The sequence below is a fragment of the Platalea leucorodia genome, assembly GCF_965183815.1.
Source record: "Platalea leucorodia genome assembly, chromosome: 5".
In the NCBI taxonomy this organism is placed as follows: Eukaryota; Metazoa; Chordata; class Aves; order Pelecaniformes; family Threskiornithidae; genus Platalea; species Platalea leucorodia.
This window is the reverse complement of record NC_138827.1, coordinates 24,620,155-24,639,021: the sequence shown is the minus strand read 5'-3', so window position 1 is coordinate 24,639,021 and position 18,867 is coordinate 24,620,155. Positions and strand designations below refer to the sequence as shown.

The window sequence follows — 18,867 nt, the reverse complement described above, 5'->3', positions numbered from 1 at the left end:
CAGCAGGGTTTTACTTTACTGCAGCCAGAGGGACCCTACCAGGATCCGAGCACTCCACCAGCAAACCTGCCTGCTGGCTGGGGCTAGAAGAGGTCCTCTGATGCTAAGCAAGTGTGCCTGTGCTTTTGGAATAGGACTCTTCCTCCCACAGGTTCTGCCCTGCAGATTTAAAAGCTTGAAATGCATGTCAGCAGATCCAAAGGCTCTGCTAGTCCCTGTTTTAGAGCTTAACAGGACTGCCTGGAGTGTAACTGGCACAAGTAGCCATTTTCAGTCCTCTGATGAAAAGCTTGTACTTAAAAGCATGAGGAATCCAACTTGCAAGACTAAAATTTGATGAAAGATCATTCAAACTACCAGGTGAGCCATAACATTTTTGACCTGCCACCATGAATCAAAGTGGGAAGTAGAAAAACTTGCTTAATGATATATTTCTTCCCATCATACTACTGATAAAATACAGCCCACTCCATTGAGTAAATTGTAAGCAGATATCGTGCCCTGTAGTTCATCTCTCGTGGCCTCTAACTTCAGTGGGAATTAAAAGCTTTCTTAATCTGCCTGCCCGAGAAAGGTTTTATGCCTCTACATCCCTGTACTGCCATCCTCTATCAGATAAGCGTGGGGCCCTTAGGAAACCACAGACTATCCACAGGGCATAAGCTTATAAAGAAAGTTATCTCTTTCTTAGGCAAAATTCCTGCCTTCTGGTTTGAAAGATGGACAAAAAAAATCAACAAGGAAAAGGCTACCTGCTTCTGTCCAAGGCTGTTGAGTCAGAAGTGAAGCTGCTGTGACTCCTCAGCAATACAAGAGCACAAAGATGCTTTTCTCTTTGACGTTACAAATGGGGGGTGAGTGGGGTCTTACCCACTGCGGTGGTTTTTGAGGCTTATGGATTACTGGAAACAAGCTTTCTCATATCTAAAAGAAATCCACAGGGTTAATAGCCAGAGGCGCACAGCTAAAATGTGAGTTTGAGAAAGAGAAGAACAAGACCAAGCAAAAAAGCATTGTGGATGAATTGCAATACTTGTACAGAAGAGAAAATGGGCTCAGAGTCTTAAACAAATCCTCCAAAAAAAGCATAGCAATTAAAGCTACTGAGCTCACTAAAGAAGCTTCAGTATTGCTTTCCCCTTACCAAGCTTTTATTGTTATTCTTTGGAATATAATTGGTGATCATTTTCTACTTGGAGTCTGACACAAATCTTACAAGTTACTAGAGCTACTTGAAAAAAAAACGAATAGGTTTAGCTTTATTTCTCCCCATAAACAATTTGCTATTGGAAGCAATGAAGTCTCTTGAATGCCTCCAAGACTTCAACTGCCTATTATAATTTCCCAAATAATCCTCTCATATGGTTGTGTGTTCTTCACTACAAGTATACTCTCACTTCTTTTCTACTTTCCTACTGCTCTGGACAAATTGGTCTTAGGGCAGAGTTTAACCATTTAGCTGAAGAATATAGCCTTAAGCATTATAGGCTTTACACAGTGTACTTAAAATTCACTCTCCACAAATACTCATTTAATACTGGCATGAATTTTGCTGATCCCCTTAACATACCTGGGATTTTAGTATTTGCTAAAACACTTAGCAAAGAATACATGCACACATGCAAACCCCAGATGGAATAAATTCGATGAATAATTTGCATTTGTGTAGAAAATGCTTGCCTGGCTACTTTCAAGGAATGCAAGCATCTTAAACAAGCTTTATGCTCTGACTTTGGCAGGGACTTGCTTACCAAACAGTAAACCATAAGAACATTTCAAAACTAGAAGAAGTAGTCAGGCAATAAGTGTGTGGAACAAGCTGCATAGTTTATTATACAGCAAAGGAATTGGCAAACCTGGATTCTTCAAGCAACATCATGAAAAGATCTCACTAAGGTAGAAAACACTTCATACAGTGAACTTTCCTGCCAGATGTGTCAAAGTGCTGGCAGGGAACAGAAACAACAGCATCATGTACAGCTCACCATTTTCATTTTCTAGTGAATGATGTGAGATGTGGGGTTTGACTGGTTTGGCACAGAAACTGCAAATCTCTTACTCTACAGAGAGTCGGGAGTGAGCACAACTGTTGCTGCCTACCATGGTGAACATGCACCCAGGAGCTTATGCAGGTCTTTGAAATATATAGCTTGTCCATTATCAAAAAGAAAAATGCTTACATTGCTGGAAAGCACTGGTGTCCACACAGGACAAATTTCAGTGAAACACCAAGAAAATCAGTGATTTTGGCCCCCTTTTGCAAGGATCATAGAGAAGATCTCAACTATATTCACTGTTGGGGAATGTTGTTCTCTGCAGTGAAGCTGCACGATGTTCAACTCGCCCTTAAAACTGTCTGAAGAGGAATTGAGAAGGTGATGCCAGACTTTTGTCCAGGCCTAAGTTTCTACTTTTGTGCTTTTGTTTGGTGTACTGTAATGTAAAAATTTAGATCCCAATGAGCATTTGTTCTTAAGCCTCTCCCAACATCTGTTCATGGAAGCAGAGATTTTTTAAAAAATGTAATAATAATTGCAAATTATGTTAGATGCTCTTGTTGTTTACCTGAAAGGTGTCAGTTCAGAAGTAGTAAGACTTGTCTAGTTTGGTTGGATTTTAGGCTGTAAAAATTAGCTTCCCCACACTGTAAAAATCTGTAAAAGGGAAAAATAGATGTTAGATCTTTTCCCTGTCACCTTATAAGGTGTAATTCAGCTTGACAGTTTCATATGTACGCGGGAGAAGTGTGAGAGAAACAACGTAGTTGCAGTGTATGGAAGTTAATTGTCTGGAGACTGAGTGTCTGGAAAGTGGAGGTGAGGCCTTGTGATAGTGCTACTTTCTTTCACAACAGGTTGTGTAGTTCCAGGCTTCCTCTGGCTCGTGTAACATGAGGTATCATCAGTCTCGAAGATGGCTGAAAAATGTGGAGATCCAGCATATGGGGTGTCTGACCACTGACTAATCCCACTCTGCTGCTACCAGCTCAGCTCCCAGCTCATCAATTAATAAAAATTATCTTTCAATCTTGACATTTCTATTCATTTTCTATATTTGTTTAAGTGTTCCAAAGAAACAAATTGAATCAGCATACTTAAAGAAAAGAAAAAAAAAATCAATTGGTCTTTCACCTCCACAGACTGCAACACCCTGCCTGGCCCATCTGCAATGGATTCCTGGATAACCTCTCTGGCACTTGTTCGCTCAATTATTTTAGAGAGAGTATAATCATCACTTGAATAAAAATCAGAAAACATCAACAAAGGTGTTTCAGTAGGAACCATCTCTCTCCTTCTGCAAGCTTGAAGATGACCCTGCTCACCAGGAATGGTAAGCTGTCATCTTTGGGTAGGATGGTAATGGGAAACTTGTGCCTAATGCTTTGCCTTCCATCAAATATTCTTAAAACAGCCTAATCGTTGGTTGTGTCACTGTCATCATGCTGGTAGTAGACAAATGCATTCTTGATGGTTTTGAACTGCGCACTTGAAGCTTTTGCCTCTTGTTATATAAATGCAGGAAGAAAGTTACCATGTGCTCCTTCTATCAACATAAATTACCAATAACATTTTCACATTTAAGCAGATGAGACACACGTCTTCTGTTCACCGTGTAAAGGCTGGATCCACTTAAAACCAACAGGAGCCTTTTCATTCACTTCAGTGAACTTTAGATCATGTTCCAAAGAAATGACACGATTATTTTTGCACCCTCAGATATACACTGGGCTGTTCTTAGTAACCAGCCTGAAGTCTGCATACTCTCGCTGCAGAAATTGCAAAACATATAAAAATCTTTTGTTTTTCTAAGGAACTTCTGTTATTTTTTCTAGAATACATGCAAAAGAATCAAACGTTGCTTAGGAAAATTATAAGGATAAGTTTTACAAGAGAAATCATGCTTGTATTTTGTAGGCATTGCATTGCATCGCATAGTTTAACTCACATCTGATACAACATACCCCACACTGTGATCCATCCATGTTGGGGACCTTCCATCACCGAGAGCTGGACAGAATTCAGGCTGTCGTTGTTAGCAGTCTGTAGAGTATCCTACATAATAGGACACGACCGTCCTTCTACAAAGCCCAACCCTATGATACACATACATATTACAACTGAAGACTGATCATAAGGATTTGTATTATTTTTCACAAAGAGGTACACAGCAAAATACAAAATGCTAAACCCTCTCTCACATCCAATTTAAGCAGCTGATTTGGGGAAGGGAGGTTTTATAACGTTTATTTGAGCCTGGAGGAACTATCCTGTTACCACACCAATAAATGTTGAGCCTAATACCACAACACCTCCCTGTATCAAGGGAATCATCATGGCACTCGTGTCTGCAGCAGGCAAGGGAGAGCGACAGCTTTCCCCACTTAGCCAGCCTGCTGCTGCATGCCAGGTCTGCAGGAGCCTTGGGTCCTTCCAGACCGATATGTTAACCAGGTGATTTGACCTTTAGAGTAGAAACATAATTCAAAGACAGAAAGAAACAAAAAAATGTGTGCAACCAGACCCCAAACTGGTGGATTTCAAAACATATATATTTTTTTCATTTCTGCCTTTTTAATCATCTTCACTGTGACGAAGAAAAGGTGCAAGATTAGGGTAACAGTAAAAGAGAGGAAAAATTCTAAAAAATTACAAGCCAGAAAATAGAAAAGCACTGAACTATTCCCCTTCCCTCCCCACCCCAAACCTTCTCCAAGTAAACTTCCGCCTTAAATTTAAGCAGAGGCTATATATTTTCATCAAAAATACAATTTAAAAAAAATATACTGCTGTGTGTATTACTACCTTTGGAGTACTCTTAGCAGAACAGATTTTAAGTAAAAGATTTCTTCTCATCAAAAGTTTCCAGGGGAAGTATGTACACATGAAACATCTACTGGATTTGTGTTATCCTGACATAATAAAAAATCATAGTAGACTGACTGCCCAGTCACATTCTTTTAGACTACGTAAGCAGACCCTAAGATCACAGTGCATCCTTCTGTTCTCACCCCAGATACTAAAATTCTCTTGACTTGTGGAAATGCTGCTAGATTTTATTTTGCAAGTCAACAAATAGCACTGAGTGTCTTCAAAACAGCAAAAGTCAAGAAAAATGCCTCCTATTTAGAGGTCCTACACACCTGGGAGTCTCCAGAATCACACCTGAATTTTCCACATCCTAAAAGGTACTTGAGTATCTAAATTCCTTTTTGCTTGGAGGAACTAAATGCAAAAGTACTTTGAAGGATGTGGCTTTAAGTGCCTGTGAGAACTATAACTCCAGTGATACAGCTGGATGGAGCAGTGACACTGCAGGTACAAGTAGGAACAAGCCAGACACATTGTCATTTATCTCTGAAAATTCCAGGCATTTCAATAATAAAAAAACTGTGGGCAATAAAGTGTTTATCTTATCTAATCCTCAGAAGCTTTCAGAGTTTATCCTTCAGCATTTTGAAAGATATGACTATTACTATTAAACAAATGTACATCTCATTTGCAGTAACTCCACTAGCAGAATTAGAGCCAACAGAGAAGGACCATGTCCAAGGTATATTTTTAAAAACACTCATCAGACTTCAAAGAGCCATAACTCCGCTGTCCCAAACGTACCTGCACAGACATATTAACATGCACTTGAAGGCACTGTAAGCTCACACATTGAAGCAAGATCATATATAACCCTTCACACCCATGTTCCACCCAGCCTTAGGAGCATCGGTCTTCACACTTCTTTTTGAAAAATGGACTGCAACAGAAGAACTGCTCATGAACACAGTATCAGTTGCTTGAAACTCAGCCTAGCAAAACAAGCAAAACAAACGCTCCCCGAAAGATTAATGCAGCATTTGCTGACTGGCAAGCTTGCTTTGGATATAGTACAGCAGTCCTGACTGCAGACAGCCAGGCTCCATTACTTCATAGACCTGTCTCCCCGCATGAGACACGTCGGGTGGCAGGTAGCAATTCTCATATCATACAAATCCTGCCGAGTGAAGGATGTAATGGTCTGTGTATGGTTCTCCAAATGGGTGAGGTATCCCTGCAGTGGAGGGTTAGCAACATGCAACGTTACGTTGTCCTTCGGTGTTTCTACATCTCCAGTGTCTTGAAGTAAAGTGCACAAGGATGAACTGATCAGCTTCTAAGATGAATGTAGTCATAAATGCAGCTTGATGTTGTGTTTATAATAGCTCCCTTTATCAGGACATAAGTCCAAACATTTTCTGTTTACAAATAAGAAAACCCTAGTACATACTAGCAGGAGCATGTGAATTCCCAAAGGCAAGTGTGTGCACATGTGTGGGTGTGTATAGATAGACATCAAGCAACTCTTAGATGCATCAACAAGTTACTGGAATAATGCTATAGAATTAACAGTTAAACACAACAATTATCTTCTAAGCTTTGCCTCAGACAGTCAATAATCATGTCCCAGTTGATGTTGCTGGCAAAATTCCCATTCAAAAGGACAGGATTCTCCCTTAACCTCTTGAACAACTGCACAAAGAAGGTTGATACATAGGTTAGCATAGACACACAATCTAACCACTAATTTGCCAGATTTTGACACTTGTTTTTTATTAGTTATGTATGTCAGTTAAGTGTAGGAAGACATGGCATTAATGATAAGCCCTTGAAAACTTCAAAAGCCCATAAAAACTTCAAAAGCCCAGTTTAGACTCACTCATCCAGACAACTTGAATTCTGAATGGGAAAGATGCATACACCCTCCACAGGGGCGATGACCCACAGGGCTTTCAAAATTCACAAAAGTGATCTTGTTTGTGTGCAAAGTGGCCATAGCTACTTCCGATCAAGATCTAGCTAGCAGGCAAAAAAAATATTGGCAAGCTACCCCCCCTCTACTTTTTATAAATAACATCCATTCAGGCAAGCAATCTCAGGTACTTTGCATAGCTAACAATGAACAGTGATTGTGATAGACCACTATTTCCTTTTTATGTCATTTAGTTATGGGAAAGCACTTCAGACTGCTGATCATAAAAAGACGTGATGAGTCCACATACCAGGAAGACACAACATCCCAACTCATGCCCAGCAGTCCAACATTGGCCAATAAATCAGTACAGCTTAGGTGCAGCTGGCAAGACCTTGCTAGTTTTCTAGAGAATCATTAAATAGACGTCAAACAGCCAATATCTGCTCTCACCTGTGATTTCTAATGGGGCTGTCATCCATCTTAGGTGATGGGGGGCTTTGGTATCGGTGTCACAGACCCATACCCAGGAAATCTTCACTTTCTATTACATGTTTCTTTAGACCCTGGATGGCAGGCCCTGTTACTAGGGCAATGTAGTTTGGTTTGACTAACTAAAGAAAACAATTCACAGAGGGCTTTATTTCACATTTTAAGAAGCTACATCTCAACTACTGCTAAAGCATCTTGTGATGGACCACTGTGATATGAACCTCTTGTTTAGATGATTAGCAGTTCTGGATAACCCTCCCTAATAGAAGGAGGAGGAGAGGCAATATATGTCTAAATACAAACTGAAGTATGAAAATAAGTTTATGCATCAGCATCCTACAGAGAGTCTTTGGAAGTGTGTGGATGTGTACCTTCAGGCACATGCTTAGCGTTTCTGGCAAGCTGTACCATTAGCAGTGCAAGGTGAGCAATTCTACAGAAAAAAAAATGGAAGAAGTTAATCTTTGAAGTTAAAATATTTTATCCTGAAATAAAAGTATTCCTCTTAGGAAATATTACCTCACAAGACTGTATTTTTCACCTGTCACTGTTTCTCTGCCCTTTGCAAGGAAGATATGCAGCACGGGAGTCCTTGGTGAAGATGGTTTTGATTTGAAAAATTTCAGCCAGTATACCATAGGGGACATCCACAGTGATGTACATGAGATAAGCAGATCCCCCTGCTACAATACTTTAAAGTGTTCATTTTGACTGAGATTAGATTTGAGCACTGCCAATCCCATGAATCAGTGCTATACATTATTGAAGAAAGAATTAAGATCCCCTCAAGAAACCTAGAGAGAGTGAAAAATTCTGGTCTTTACTTTCAGTGTAGTCTTCCTTGTACAGATTTCTCCAATATCTTTGGGTTATAAGCAACCTTAGAAAATGTTGCTTTTAAACAATTCTTATGTGAGTATTACTACTTGGATGGCTGGCAAAAGACTCTTCTGTCTAAGAAGAATTCTGTACTTCTTTCATGACCCAAAAATCCCTTTCACATCAGTTTTGCTCTAAGGGTTTACCACTGTTCTGTAGAGAAACCTGCCAGATGCAAAACAAGACTAGATGAATTGCAAACTAAGATGAACCCTTGTTAAAAATCTAGGCAATGTTTCTATAACAAATGGTTTGAAATCCAGAAATAAGCTTATTCCAACACGTACTGGTTGTTTTCAAATCAGTCACCTTTCCTTCTGCTTGCTTTTTTCAGATATTCAGGTAAATGCCCCTTCTCCTCTGCCACTATTTGACCTAAAGCAGTGAGCAATGTCTCCAAAGACATGATCCACACAGGAAGACCGTATTTAGCTCAACTCCACTGTAAACGAAGGCTGAGATGCTTCTGTCTGCTCTGCCAGATGTGCCAAGCAAGTCATGGACTTCCAGAGGCATTTGTCCAATGCGAGTAATGCTTGACTCCAGCTTCCTGAGCTGTATGTGAGGAACAAGTATTTCTATGATAGTCTCCAGCTCAATAAACCTAAAAGCAGAGGATTTATTACATACAAGATCAAGAAGCCTCTCCTTTGATCACTTATACAGTGGTCTATGAATGAATGCATTCAGAGCCCAGCTTCAGCACATTTTGAAATATTCATGGATGCAGCCAAGAACAATACATCGAACGGTCGTTAGAGACCAGATCCTCTGCTGGAGTACATCACAAGGCAACTTTGTTGACTTCAGTGGGAAAACAACAGTTTACACAAGCTAAGAATTTAACCTTTTTGCACGTTGAGCTCTTCTTTGTAAACAGTACTTTAATGCACATCTATGAGCCAGATAATAAACAATTTAGATAAATCACTGGAAGGTTTAGAGAGCTCTATGCACTCACACAGGCTTTCAGTTGTAGAGCAGAGGCCAGAAGTCAGCACTGATTACATCTCAGTAGCAACTAGCTGTTATAAATATCAAAGTCACACATATTTGAACAATTTCTTTAAGCTCTCTCTTGTATTTCTGAAGAGCTCTCTTAAGACCTCTGCATATTTTTTTCTGTGGTACTGGGATGGATACTTACGCCCCATGCTTGAGTAGGGCTGGATATACCCACTGAGGCTTGAAACATCAAATAGGACTGCCAGAACACTTCTTTCTCCTGTAAATCAAATGAACAGCTACACGATGCTGCTTCCCCACAGCAAGGTTTCCCCATGATCCTTCCCTTCATTCAGCCATGGCTTGTCCGAGAACTAGGACAGCACCTGCAAGTTATTGGCACTTTGAAAGGAATCATTCATACAGCCTAAGCACTTGTGGTTTTAAGTTGTATGAAAATACCAGTCAACTGGAGCTACCCAAGCACATCAATGTTTATTGGGGAGTTTTCTTTGACTGTTGGCTAAGGTGTAGTTCTGGAGTGCTCTTCTCATAATAGCTACCACAATTAAGAGCTGAGATTTTTCAGAAGGACATAAAAATTGAGGTAGTGGACAACTTCCAACAGGCAAGCTTTTGAAAAACCTAGGTAACAACAAAGGCAAGGGCAATAATCACCTCCAACTCAGTATTAAAACACAAAAGGAGGGACTCCCTTAAAAATGATTTTTTTATTGATCCAACATAATTTACTGGGCTTAAAATGTAAGTCACATTATCACAACTGAGATCCCACCTGTAAGTACTCAGCCTCACACTGCCTTCTTCCAAAAATGGTCAGCCATTGTCAATATACTTAACTTTGCCAGACAAGAAGTGGCAATCAAACTTTTGTTAAGATAATGGTACTAACAAGCTGGTAAAGAAAAAAACACCATTATTTTACCAGCCAAATCCTACAGTGTTGACTCAGGATGCACCTGAAATTTTGCTTACGTAAGTGCTTTAGGCTTGAGCTCATGCTAAAACAATCTCAACAACATTTTAAGTTTTAATATAATAACTTTCATGTTATAACTTTATTCAATCATTTACACAGTAATAATTTAAGATAGAAATAAAGAGGAAAAATTGCCTTGTACAAGTTATTCTACTAAGGACTGGAATATTAATGTTATTGGGTACATGAAACCTTGTGCAACCATGGAAACCATTGCACAGGATCCATTCAGCCTCCAAATCTGAGATGTGCCCTATGGTTGCTATGAGAGGATATAGCTCACACCCCTCAGCAGTTCCTATTAGAAACTGATATTTAGGTTCTATTGTGTATTTGTCTACACTTCATCTCAGCATAAAGCTATTTGTGGAAGGGAGGTTAAGGAGAGGGTTTTGAAATCTGAAAGCATACCTTTCAGATTAATCTAGGAAATCAGATGTTGTTTCACAACAGTTTAGGGTTCATTTGTGACAATTGAAATGATGTCTTCCCTTGTTCTGAAAAGATAAAAAAAGGGTATCATGAATGCGACTTGGAGAAGTTAGGGATTCATTTATATTCCAGGAGCATATAAGTATCCTTTTCAAGCTCATCCTCAGCCCAGACTAGCTGCAGACAGCCTACAGGAATCAGTGATAAAGAAACACTCCCCCTAGATTCTGGGTTTTTAAAAAATTCTTTTAAATTGCAAAATTTAAAGGAAAAATATAAATTAAAATCTTCTGCAACTTGGTAAACTCAAAGCTGTAACTATCATTTAATCTATGTTCTTTTCCAATTACAAAAACAATTACACTAGGAACAATTACATGGCAAATGAAAACATCTTGACGTACCATAGTAGGGCCTGAAAATCAAACAGAATATTTCTGAAAGGTTTATGAATGCATAATTCAGGGAATGTCATCCGCTAGCAGAGCAGGTTGGGAAAAAACCTTCCCCATGAAAAACATGGAACTTACCCAAACCAACCAACACCTGCACTTGTGTTTAAAATGGCTTATTAAGTCTTCAAAGCCGGATATGGTCTCTCCTCCAGCTCCTCTCAAGTCCACTGGAGCTGAGCCCTCCAGAGAACAGCTCTCCCCACACCGATTTCCCACGCCCAAGGCGCTGTCCTTGGCAGCTTAGCAGGGCAGAGAACCACGTTGTCCCTCACGGCATCTGTACCGAAGGCATTAATTTTCCATCTTTCTGTGTCACCGGCTCATTTAAAACTGCTCCTACCCTGCGGGAACTGCTCTCTTTGGGAACATCAAACCATAGCTTGGTCTCAGGAACGTACACCATCTGTCCCCTCTCCATGCTGATGCCTCTATTCCCTGAGTCAAGTTTTGCTGCTTCTACATATTCAAGATGCACCAGAAATACCAGAATATCCAACTTGAGAAAACCTAGCAGAGCTTCGATCTTTTGAGTCCAGGTGCCTCCTTTAATGTGGTTGAAGTGTTCAGCGGATGACAGGCTAACGTTTCAATGTTCATTTCTGGGAATTAACAGTCAAGAGCAGCCTTTTTTCTGCTTAAGAAAGGCTTGAAATTGCTTCCAGCTTTACTGCTATCAGAAGGAATTTTGATTCATATTTTATTTTAAAGTCTATAAAAAAGTGACCCAGTTTCTTCCAAGCTATTGCGGGTCCTTCTTGTTCCATGTCGCTCAGTGGCCCGGTGGCCACGGTTGAGCAGCTCACAGGTGTTACAGGGAGTTAGATCAGTGTAGGTCAGTAGTTCATCTGACAAGTGTTTAACAGATGGAGATCGCTCCCCTGGCATGCAGACAGGCTAAGGTCACTCTGTATGGAGAGGAACATGCTACAGAGGAACAATGCAACAGTCCTCAACTGTTTACCTGAATATGTTCAAAACCATACATACAGCACTGAAAATTATTAATTAGTAAATTATTAACTTACATAGTAGATGGCAGAGCATCCTTCTTCCCTCAGTTTCATTTAGTAGCACTGTTATTTTGGAAGAACCAAGCTCCATCCTCCAAGGACAGTTTACTGCTCTGAGCAATATTTGTACATCCAGCACGAGAGGCCAAAGTGATCCAAATCTCCTTTGCACCAGAAAGGACTTTACACCAAGCCTGATTTGCTGAGAGTGGTGCCACAGCCATGAAGGATGTTGTGCCTCCTTAGGAAAATGTTCTGTAAAATTCAGCAGTGCCTCCTTTTCCACATATGATTTTTCCAAATGTGATTGTGGTGCCTGCATCCTACTCCTGCATCATGCTTTGCTCTTATCAAGTGAAGCTAATAGTGCTTATAAGCTTTCATAAAAGTACATTTGGAAAAGTCTACATAAGAAGTATTAGGTAAATGCTCAGCTCCTGATTTACAAATGGTAGCAAACCCCTCAGCCTGGGCACTTGCCTTTAATTTACAAAATAAAAGTTCTTAGAAAAAGCAGAAGTTGTGAATGTGCAGAATAAGGCAGAGAGATGGTCAACGTTGGTACCTTGGTTCAAACATCAGTACAGTCATGAACCACTGCAGAAACCATGGGCCCTGTTTTGGTCGGACCTCTGTTGTCATCTCAAAGGATCCAGATTAAAGGGCTGCCAGAAATGATGAGTCCAGCTGACCACCATTGGTTTACCAGATCTTTTAGCTTTGGGATAACCCACACCATAAACATCACTTTAAGGCTAACAAAGAAACAGACAGGTATCTTGTGGATGGTAAGGGCCACCAAGGATCACTCTGCTCATTCAGGACCGGTGCAATTTATGAGACAGCTCAGCTGAAGCTTCTGTTTGCAGCACGTTACCAGATATAGCCTTAAGGTTTCAGAGTGTGAATTACTGTGGTGACATGCTGAAGCAGAGAAAAATGGCAGTGACCTGCAAGCTACTGCTTATAATTATGTTAACCCGTTCATACCCACAGCGATGAGCATTTCTCATGACTAAAATCATACCATACAGGTCAGCAGGTGCCCTGCTTTAAGTCTTTGAAATATTGGTCCGTTGAGACATACAAAGAAAAATACTTTCAAGCCATAAAAATCAGGAACATTGACTTTAAACCAAGGGCTATTTTCAATATTCATATATTTTTACTAATAGAGCCTTTCTCCTACTTTCTACCCAAATCACATATCACAAAAAACTGAGTAGCTTTCAAAAGCTGCATTTACGTACATTGCAGCTACACATATTTTCACCAAGACGAGACCAGCAAAACAAAAAAATTGACAGAGGAACTCCCATGCTTAGAGGCAGAACAAGCCTTAGCACTTCCATGTTAGTGCTTAAGCAATATGGGGACCTTTCTTGGCTTTCTGATTTACCCACTAAAAATCATCAGACTTCCTCATAGCAGTAAGTAAATCTCCATTCTGGATGGCAAGATCTCCACTTTACTGAAGTAAAACTTTTCCCTATTAGATACAGATTAAATGAGGATTTCATCTGCTTCCAGCATTAGGCTTTTGGGTCTAGTTGGGATTTGGTCATTGTCGTGGTTTAACACCAGGCATCAACCAAGCACCACATAGCCACTCGCTCACCCCCCCCCCCCCTCCCTGGGGGATGGGGGAGAGAATCAGAAGGGCAAAAGTAAGAAAACTCATGGATTGAGATAAGAACAGATAAATAATTGAAATAAAATAATAATGATAATTATAACAATAATAAATTGTAGTGAAAAGGAAAACAATAAAAAAGAGTGAGAGGAACAAAACCCAAGCAGCAATCGCTGCCCCCCAGCCAACTCCCCTCAGTTTATATACTGGGCACGGCATCATATGGCGTGGAATAGCCCTTGGGCCACTTTGGGTCAGCTGTCCTGGCTGTGCCCCCTCCCAGCTTCTTGCGCCCCTGGCAGAGCATGGGGAGCTGAAAAGTCCTTGACTGGTGTAAGCACTACTTAACAACAACTAAAAGATCAGTGTGTTATCAACATTATTCTCATCCTAAATCCAAAACACAGCACTTTACCAGCTACTAGGAAGAAAATTAACTGTATCCCAGACAAAACCAGGACAGTCATGCGTTTATATTTTAATGTCTAAGTTCCAACACTCTTGGAAATCACATGTGTTCCAAACTGCAAATCAATATGTAGGTATTGCAATTGCTGTATCTGACCTAGGTTCAGGTACGCCAAACTCTTATGCCTACTATGTCTTATGCATATCTTTAGGCCCTCACAGCTACGTAGGTAATGAGGAATATTAGTCACAGTAACTTAGAATTTAGGCCAACAAAATGTTGGCCTATAGAGAATCTTATAAATGTGATATATTTACATGTGATAGATTGATGTAATATATAAAACGCATTAGCTCTTACTGTATTTAATAAATGCTGAAAGCTAGCAATATCAAGATAGATTTATGATTTCCCCCATCCTTTGTTTTACTGGTGATAAGCAAAAAGGACTGCTTGATTTAGATAATTTAACTGACTTTTTTGTTCGTTTTGCAGTTAATGTATATTTTAGTATATTTTTTCTTACTTTTAGCAAAATTGTATAGGTGCAGACACACACACAAATCATAAAGTTGCCTGACTGCTTATTGCATCTTTTTAGGAACATGTTGGTATATCTCTATTCTGGAGAACATTTCACAGTTCAGTGATGGAAAATAGTTTGCACTTCATTTGTGCATGTACTAATTTTAGATTAAACAGGACCACATAAATCCTGCTGAAAAATGATGCAATTAAGCCAGCCCTATTTGTAAAAAGGACAACATGTGGCTGTAATTATAATGGCTAAGCATTCGTGACTTATTAGTGTGCTAAGAGGAGTTTGTGCAACATGCTGAGTAAGTCTTTACAGGAATAAATCTTAATATTCCCCCAAAAGCCATTAAAAAGAATCCTCTGTTGCATTTCTGATCAACTTCCACAGTGATCTGCTTTTTCAAAATGGGCACTTTTGTTGTAAGCGTAGCACTAAGCATGCTCTGTGCCTACTGCTATGGTGTGTAGTAGCTGTAGTTAGTCAATTGGCTTTATTTCAGAGCAAAACTATTGTCCAAGAATGACTGAATGACTGGCATATGCACCAAAGCTCTCAAGTATATATGTTTGAAGTGACCAATAATCTGTAAAGATTTACAGTGCTCGTACTTCACAATGCTGCGGCAGTTTATATGAGGTTTTAGATACCTCAGCATATTTCTAAAGCCTTGGCAGCCACATAGAGCTATCACAGTCTTCATCAAAACAACTTATGATAAAAACTGGCTACCAGCGCACATGCATTCCTGTGTACCTATCCATGACCACAAAGACTATGTCCACAGTAACCCTATGATGCCAAGTAAGGGAACAAGCTAAGTTTAAAATAATTTTTTGCTCTTTATAGCCAAACTCAATTCGCCATCTATACCTCAGCTGTAGAAATCCATCCCTGCTTTATGCTGCCCATAGGTCATCCTTTCCCTTGTGGTGACTGATATATGGGAAGGATTTTGCACTCTTGAGACATACCTGTCAGGACAGGCAGGACAGAGTGAAGCATCCTAGGAAGGTGAAATGGGCCAGCCCATCTAGGATGTTCGCATGGGGTATGGACCTGCAGTGATGCAAGCTCTAGTTTTCACGTATAGCAAAAGCCACTGCAAACTCAGTTCCACAGTGTGGACTGAAGGTGAGTTTGGGCTCAAATATAGGCTCAGGTCCATATTCAAAGTGCAATACATACGTACTAAATTCTCTATACAGTGCTATTCAGACAGCAGGCCTTCTACCACCTCCCTCACATTCAAATATTCATGTGCAGTGGGTACAAAAGGAGATGTGAGGACCTCAGGACCTGATGCCATCAGGTAGACCAGTGATGGTAAAGCTCTTTACAGCCCAGCCATGGAAGCCTGGCTGCCACATACAACAAGGATTTCATTTATTTTTAGTCTTTCACTCTCAATTTTTTCTTAAGGATGCTGTGGATGATAACCTGGGAGAATGATACAGCATTGCCAATTATCTGTGGACCATTTAAAGGTAAAAACAAAACTAAATATGATTTTTTTTTTTTGCCTTTCAATCCCCAGTCCTTCTGATTCACTGCTTTATTCTCCAACATAACAGGAAAAGCTTATTTTCATAGTTGCATGCCTTTCACTGAACTAGATCAGCAAATCCCTCTCATCTCCAAAGGGCTCATTTCCTTCAGAATTAAGACACTGAGTCAGTTGTTTCTTCAGTTCCAGTGACCTTTCTTCCCCTACTAGCTGGGGGGCTTGTTTTTTTCACAGGAGAACATGTAATATAAACATAATCAGCCTTTTCACATCATGTGGCTCTTCGCTTCAGCAGGAGCTTCCTTACTTTGAGATTTTTTTTTCTGATTTGCTCCCACTAAAGTAAGATCAATCCATAGGAAGGAAAAAAAAAAATATGAATGGACCATAAACGCTAACACACATTCAAATGCCACTAAAAGTGCATCTGTGTCTTGTCATTTCAAAATTAATATAAGGCAAGGTATGTGATCCCTTTTGCTAATTAACACAGCCCTCTTGGATTCCCCTTTCCCCTCACACTAATTAGCACAGAAAAAATCTCACGCAGACAAACAGACAAAATAGCCACAGGATTCCCTTGTTGAGCAAAGCGCTTTCAGGAGGAGAAGGGGCAAAGCTCTGCGTCAGTAATTTTAAACACCTGATTGCCTAAAGCATGCAGGTGTGGGAGAAATGTTGCCGAAGTGATGCAAGCCTTTAAAAATGCCATCACAGTTTGCCTGAAAATTCAAAATCCTCATTAGTCATATGAATAATTTATCAGCTGCCCCACAAGGCAGGGAAGGGACACTTTTGTTGTCTACTTGACTAGCAATGAGGTCGGTTACCACCAAAAAGGGGAGGGAGGAGCAAAAAGTTTCTGAAAAATGGAAATTTGCTCTCAAAGTATGGTCATTTCTTGCCAGAACTTTTACAGAGATATCATAAAGAGACCAGTCATGGAGGCACAGGGTATTCCTTCCAAAGGAGGGAAAGGACTGCTCAAAGCAGTTAATGCACTTTAAAGAATTGCACTGACTTTAATCCACCTCTTATTTGGTTTGAATAACAGGTACGGTGTGTGCAGAATTAAAAAAAAAATTGAAAATCCAGTATTAGTAGTTAAACATTCTCTAAAATGGATTTTAAATTAACTTGAGGAAGTTTGAAAGTACTGTAAGGAATAAATGTTGCTTTTAATCTTTCAAAGCACAAACTGTAGCATTACTGTTATCTTCTCCTGCCAAGTGTAAGAAGCGTCCCAGTCTTTAGGCACCCAGCAGTGTTTCTTGGAAGGGCAATGAAAGAGTGAATGGTGAAAGCCTGCCAAAAGGAAAATCAAAGCCATACCTGCAAGCTGCAATACAGTTCTAGGAATCCCTTCAGACTTTTCCTTTTCATGTGTTTGAAACTGAAACTTTTCAAAATGCTGGCATGGTTCCTTAAAATAATTTTTACTTCTTAAACCTGAACAACTTAGAGGGAAGGGGGAAAGGAAGAAAGGGAGAGAAAAGATGGGGTTAAACAACAAAAAAATAAAAGAAAAATGAAAGAAGCAGCATTAAATGCAATTGAATTGTCCCAAAGCAGTCTCTTCAGAGGAAAAGAGCCTTAAAATGCAGGAAATCTGTCTAACCCTCTAACTATTCCCACTCAAGCTGCCCCGCAGTCACAGATGTTACTGATTCAGTTAGATAGCAATTCCAAGCTCCCAAAACAGATTCCAAGTGAGAAAATAGGAAAAGTCCTTGGTTGCTATTAGATACGCATTCTGAAGTAAAAAGAAGTATGGGCAGGGAGGAATTTGTGGCCTGGATTAGAGGTTCCACGGTAATTAAAGAGCAATGACAAATGGCGTCTTGACTGACCTATTGAACGCAAAGCCACAAGGTTAGGAGCTCAGGCTGCAGTGAAAATTTCTAGGGAAATGTGTCAGGTTTTTTTCCTGCTGTGATTTACCGATACGTTTAACAGGAATGAAACCCATACAGGTCTCTGAAAATGTAACAACGGCCTACAGAGATTAGATGAAAAACTGGAGAATTTAGCAGGGCATGCTAAAAGCCTTGTAAATGATGTATTTAACAGTGCAATTAAATTCTATGACGGGGTGATAATTTATTGCATCATTGCTAAAAAGCTGGAGGAAAGTTATCACTTCCTAAGAGAGAGAGAGTAGGACATATCCCTCAGACATGCCCAGAAGCTTTCATACATTTAACAATTGCACTAGCAATATGGGAAGAAAAAAAGGCACCACCTATAACCTGTAAGAATAACAGTAAAAATAAATAGAAGTATAAGTCCTGCCACAGTGTGCTTCTAATGAGTGAACGAGTAGGTCCCCAGGTTGATGATGCACCAGGTGATGCAAAGCCTTCTTGTCCTGGGCATCAGAAGTAGTCCCCACCCCACACGGCTCGTCCCCAGGAGAGCAGGCAGACAAGGAAGAGATGCTGAACAAGGCCAGACAGACCGGGTGTTGGAAGAGCTGATGGCAAAATCTGGGACGCCGGCATCCCAGCCCTAGGACCTACCTGCTGGGCTGCACAGAGCTTGTGCTAATGCTGGATGGACAGCAGGACCTGGGGAGTGGCCCCATCCCTCCAGCTGCTCCCGTCTCTGCTTCTCTCCCCTCCCTGCCAGGTAAATTACTGAACTGCTCTGCCATCCTCCTCCTTTGGGAAGCAGATGAAGAGGAGGGGGATCTCTGGTCTCGGGCTGCTGTCTACTCATGCAGAGACAAGAATACCAAAGATGAGCATCCTCTCTGGATACAGCCCTGAGACAAGTCTTACTTGTGCATCGAGGGCAAAAGCTCCGCTTCAGCACATGCTGCTGCGTCCACAATCCCAGCCAGTGCTAAAT

General features: G+C 40.4%; 1 pseudogene across 1 annotated transcript in view; it reads right to left on the bottom strand.

The window, feature by feature from the left end:
• LOC309591702 (FRAS1-related extracellular matrix protein 1-like) overlaps positions 1–18,867 on the bottom strand; it is a 90,059-nt pseudogene that overhangs the window by 36,703 nt on the left and 34,489 nt on the right. Inside the window, exons 2-4 of the transcript in view lie at positions 5,918–6,226; positions 4,382–4,461; positions 3,323–3,501 (exon numbers count right to left, since the gene is read on the bottom strand). The product of the transcript in view is annotated as an FRAS1-related extracellular matrix protein 1-like (transcript). The remainder of the gene's footprint in view (positions 1–3,322; positions 3,502–4,381; positions 4,462–5,917; positions 6,227–18,867) is intronic.